The sequence below is a fragment of the Poecile atricapillus genome, chromosome 6, assembly GCF_030490865.1.
Source record: "Poecile atricapillus isolate bPoeAtr1 chromosome 6, bPoeAtr1.hap1, whole genome shotgun sequence".
Lineage (NCBI taxonomy): Eukaryota > Metazoa > Chordata > Aves > Passeriformes > Paridae > Poecile > Poecile atricapillus.
In genome coordinates this window covers 19,807,854-19,813,936 of record NC_081254.1, presented here as the reverse complement: position 1 = coordinate 19,813,936, position 6,083 = coordinate 19,807,854, and positions in this window count along the sequence as shown.

The following is a 6,083-nucleotide window of genomic DNA, read 5'->3' as shown; positions in this document are numbered from 1 at the left end:
TGGATGTTCTCTCACATCTGTGCACTCTGCTGTAGCCTGTGGACCTGGGATACAAGTTGGTTGGTTGATGGGAGGTTTGGGGAATTACACATGTAGCTTTGAAAACTGGCATTAGAGTCTGATTAGATGGCAGGAAAGGCTGCGGAAAGAGGTAAAGAGGTTAAAAGTAATACTGGCACCAGAAAAGAAGCAGATACTTGCAAATAGTGAAGTGCTTACTCTTCCAGGGTGTCTGAGTATACATGCTGCTGTCCCACTCTCAGCTCCTTTTTCAGCTTGTCTCCATCAGAAAGTCATCTTCCTGGGCATGGGCCATGGGTTCTTTCCCCACATCTTTAGCCATGACTTGCTCAGCGGTGTTTCCTAAGTCATGGTACTAAGGGACCCACTTGCAGGTTCTCTCCTAGGTGGAAATGAAAGTACCAGCTCTCTCTGAAGTGTGTCATGCACTCAGCTCAGACGTGGAGCTGGATGTGCATCAGCCCAGCTCTGACAGGGTTTGCCAGCCAGTAGCTCGTGTCTTGGCTGGATGACTATTGCTACTGGCTAATCCAAGGGAATGTAGCCTGACTATTCAAGTCTCCCTTGCTGGAAAATCAGTTGCAGTGATTCTCACTGGCTGGAAGATTGAACTAGTTTCAGGAAGCTGGTTCAGGAAGTCCTGCCAGCATATCTGAACTTGCTTTCCTCTTTTTGCAGGGTGAATTTAACTCTAAAAACTAATTTTGGGATTGTCCCTGTCCCAACCCCCAAGCATTCCTTGCAACGGTATGTTTCTCATTGCCCCTAAAAAGAAAGCCCTCTTACTTCTTAGTCATCCCATGGGAAGTATGCTACCCTTTTCCTATCAATCCTCATTTTACATGTTGGGAAATGGAACAAGAGCAATAAAATTCAGTAGATCAGCTCTGATTTGAGGTTCTTCCTTTCTAGAGAGAGCATGAGAAGGTTGTGTATCTGAAGCATGCTAGTTTTATCCTTCTAGAGAGCAGACAACAGGTGCAGGCCTGGCTGCTTGGAATTACTTGCTCTGTTGCATGTTGAGCAGAACATAAACCCCAAAAGATGTGTTTCTAACTAGCAAGCTTCATCCAACAGCTGCTCTTTCCTGCTACAGTAATAGCGATGTGCTATCTAGGAAGAAATCGCACACACTGAGATAGTATCATAAGGGCGTAGTTTTCTTTATACTATAAAAAGGCATAAATATTTCACCATCTGATGTGGCTGGTACATTTAGAGGTTAACTGAGTCATGGTCTTTTATGGCCAGAAGATGGGGGTTTGATTGCTTAGACGGATCTCAGCATAACACAGGCATTTGGATTACCCTGAAGCATTTCCCTCTTCAAATTCAATACAGGGGTGCTTGATATAGGAGTCATCTGTGAGATGATGTACCAAAACGTGACTCACCCTGGTGCTTGAGACACTTGTCTCACTGGTGAATTCCTCCTGCTGTGAAAGAGAAATGCTGTGTTTCTAGATCAGTGTGCATTCTAGCTTCATATCATGCAACAGATGGCATTCTTGCAGCAGCCTTGTGTGACTGAAGATCCTTCTCTGACCATGTTCCCTACTACATGCTTCCCCTTTCTTTTGATAAACTGAATAACTTCCTGAGTCTTTTGCTGTAAGACTTATCTGTTAACCACTGTGTGCACAGCATGTGGGCAGATGACAATGATGATTAAATGGCTATTTCAGTCATTATTTCACAGGCTGCATTTCCTCATGCTTGCAACTGTTTATCTGCATTTTTTCTGTAGATTTTTGTCACAAACCGCACAGCAAATTATCTGTGTTACTGAACAAATTTCCTGTTTGTGCATATGCAAGCAGAGGACAATAACTTCAGGGAGTAAAAGAAATACTGAGTTGTTAAAATATTTCCTTCTGAGAGTTGAGTGGGGACTTGGACTTCAGTAGGTCCCTGTCAAGCATCAAATTCAGCATGCTGTATATCCAGCAGCCTTTTAACTTTAGATTTGCAGTGTTTAAAATCCAATACTTGGTGATTAGGCTCAATCTCTAATTACATAGTTGAGTTACTGTAGAATCGTAGAGTAGTTTGAGTTGGAAGAGACCTTGAAGATCATCTAGTGCTAACACCCTGTCATGGTGGGTTCCATGATCAATGCTAGAAATATTTAACTTGTATTTACTTTAATCAGGATTTGCTCTAATGTTCATTCAGGCTTTTGGCTACCTGTATAGAGCAGAATACAACAGAGATTTCTGGGGAGCCTAGAGTTACATGGAGGTGTGCAAGATACAGCAGAGAAATGCCTTAAACTCAGTGCAATTACCACAGTCTGTGTCAGCAGTGGGAATTAAACTGAGAACATCCTTTAATACCGGCCACTGAAGAACCATTTCATTCCCAGCTTGGTGCTTGTTTGTAGAGCTCCTCCTTCACTCTTCAGTACCTTGTCTGAGCACTTCCCTCACATGCATGAAGTGACTAATATCATGTGCAAACTAGCAGCTGTCGCGTGTCGATCCTCCCTCTCCCCTTGCTGCCTTTTCACAATCCCCTTCAGGAGAAATCCCCTAGGCAGGTGGTGTGTTGGTCTTCCTGCAGACATGGCAGCAGAGCCTCTGAGTCCTTTTGTCTCTGGGGGAAGTAGAGCAGTGCCACCGTCTCTGGGGGAGCTAAAGCACTGGATGATTCTCATTTAAATGGCTGCAGATATTTTATAATGCAGTGTTCTTTGTTACAGCCTGCTGCTCTCAGATGGATCATCTGCTTCATTTGACCAATAAGCTGAGCCATACCATTTGTCTCAAAGATCCTGCAGTCATGACAGCAAGGGGAGCTCTTTCTGCCTCAGGCGGTATCAAATACAGACTCCAACCTTCATTTTCTTTCTGGTTCTAGGGTCAGGTCTAGACAAGCTACATGACATAATAAGCCAGTTCTCACTCATCTGTGAGGAAAATATTACAGGGATCATTGTCAAAGCTGGTTGGTAACTTTTCAGATCTGCCACCTTTATGTTTTTTGCATGTTCTAGAGAGATGTGTCTGTGGCACTGTCTGCTGCCACTCATACCTTCTAATGGTTAGCAGCTATTGATCTTCAACAGTAATCAACAATTAGCATTAACCACTACCCTAGTAATTATAGGCTAATCTGTCTGAGGACATGTTTGCTGAAAAGCAGACATGCATGGTGACAAAGCCAACCTGATAGGCTGATGATCAGGTGTCACAAAGTGTCTGGGTAAAGCTTTGAACAGTCTGGCTTTGGTGCTTGCCTGGTCACCACTGAGCTTCACATGGTAGAAAAGCTGTGTTTCATCAGGCCTCAAACAAGCAGATCTGGTTTGCCTGGCCCTGTGGAAACAACAAGTCAAAGGCAGACTTCCTACCCTCCTGTGCTTGTGGGAGGTATGTTAGTGTTGCCTGGTTTTCACCTGGCCACTGCATTTGACCCAACATAAGAATCACATTAACAGGCTTCCTTGTGGACTGCAGAAAATCAGATGTGATTTCGGTGTGAAAAAAAAATGGGGGTTTTACATTTTAACCTAGAAGCAATGGATTTACACCACTGGAATCCTACTTAAGCCTGGGTTGTATCAGTATTTTCAAGCTGTTTCATCAGCAGCATTTCACAGCAGGTTTTCCTTGTTTGGGGAATAAAAGGCCATCTGGAAGCCTTCTCCTTCCTAGGAACTGTACTGCTGAAACATTACTTTTCTGGCATCATTAGATCTCAAAGGCTAATGAGTGCTACATGATTTAAAAGTTGGGTTACTGGTACTTCTGTCTGCAGAAGTGGAAGTGAGTAGAAATAATCAATAAGCATGGCCAAGATTTAGGTATGTTTCTTCTCCCTTTGTTTTACAGGCCTAACTTGACAGGAAAGATGTGAATAGTTCTCAAAGTATGCATGAGAAATGTTTCTAGAAAGAAAACTTTCTTATAACTACTTGTGTCTCAAAAGGAAACCAGCAGATGCAGGTAATAAAATGGATGTGGGAGGCTTTGCAAAATACACGTACTGAAAGAAGAGTGTCTGAAGAGAGCAGTGACAGAACAGGTCTGAGCTGCATTTGGGTGACCCACAGAAAAGTCTGTGGCTTTGCTGAAGTAATGGATCATACTCAGATGTACAAATTGATTGAAGCAGCTAATGACAAAATGTCTCTCCGTAACGTTTTTGGGAGTCACACAGGTGGAGATCCAGAAAGTATGTTTGGGAATAAGCTAGCAACTCACTCACAGTCTGGATGAGTTCTGGGTGAAGGTTCTTGGCTCTGTTTATGTGAAAAATCTCCCAGAACAGGTGTTACCAATCATGAGAAGGGAATTTCTGCTTCAGCACTTGACCCAGTGTGTGGAAAACTGCCAAAAGAGACTCAGTGGGACTGACCACATGTGATGGGGCAACACTAAGAATTCAAGACTTTATAAACACTGACATCTTGTGAAACCAATTCCTGAAAGACCTCAGAAGTTATGTGAATCATAGTATCATAGAATATCCTGAGGTGTTAGGAATCCACAGAGCTCACTGTGTCCAAGTCCTGGCCCTGCACAGGAAAACCCCGTGAATCACACCATGTGCATGAACATGTTATGCAGCTGCTGTTGAATAATATATAAATACAAGAATAATAAAAATATATACAAAAACAAGAATTAAGGGTGTCACAAGCAGGTTGTTGTCTGAAGGCTCAGCTGCTTTCAGAAACGTGCAGTGCAACCTCATTTCATGGACTAAACTTTTCTGTGCACATTTCCTTCACCTTTGGCAGAATGTGTTGTCCTGCAAATGGGAGAACCACAAGGAGGAGGAGGAGGGAGCTTGTCCTTTTGGTGAGATACTACTCTGAAAAAGTTACTAGGAAGACTTGCAAAAATCATGTATGACTTGGCACTGGTAGAGAGTTAAACACACTTTATTTAAAAATCTGAAGATGATAAAGAGTGATAAGGGGTAAATTAGGAGCAACTTTTTGGACACTTTTTGACAACACATATGTCAGCATACAGCTTGTATATATATATCAAGAGAAATAGCCTCACTGATATGTGTTTGCCTGGCTGTTTCTTCAGGCAATTTCAAGAAAAGTGATTCACACAAAATACTTCCAGTGGAGCATGAAAGAACTGTTGAATGAAACAGTGCTTTGGTTTGGTTTCATACCACTTTTATATCTTTTAAAACGTTATCTGCTTTATCAATAGAATCACTTAAATGCTGCAGTCAAAATCATGTGAAGAGCCAGGAGCTAAAGAGAGAAAAATTCAAATAAGTACAACTGCTGATTGATTTATCATTGCTGACAATTTTTTAACTCAGTCTGGCTGAATCTTTAAAGATTATGCTGGCTGTCTAACAAGCAAAAATTCATTGTGCTGCAGGGATGGTAAAGCCAAACTGCATTAGTTTGTGGCTTCATCATTTATAAATGCACATTTTAACAGGAGAACCCAGTTTAGAGGAGTCAGGAGAATAAGAAAAAATCCTTTAACAACTGGAAAAAATCTAATGGGTACAGTTATATATCTGCAGTTTTTCTGTGGTACTTCTTTACAATTTTGTTTATTGCTTTTGGTCTTGATTGATCTGCCAAAGTTCATCTGTCTCTAGGCCTTACACGATAAATGTTTTCACTGTGAGTAAAAAAGTGAGTTTTCACTGGGAAAAAAGTGCATGTAAAACCAAGTTTCCTGTTAGTAATGGGGGGCACAAGTAACAAATGGTATTTTCACACCAAATTTTCTTAGGCCAGTAACATTTCAGAATATATTTTGGGTGTATTTTTGGTTTTCCAAATCTTAGGCCCCTTAAAGCTGGAAAATGTCACTTGTTTGTTCCTAATGCAAAGTTAAATCACCAAACTGTTCTTGTATTCTTCTTATTCTTCAGTCATTCACATAGCTAATTAAATTCATAGGACTAGTAAATGCAACTTTTTTTCATTGCAAAGAGTGTAGTTCTGCAGTCCTCCCTTTAAAGTTGGCTGGCTTTCACCAAGGTTTTTGGAGGAGCTTAGCTTTTTATTGCCATAGCAGGTAAGATTCAAATTCTGTCCTTTTCTTCATAAATAAGACAGCATCTTGCCACTA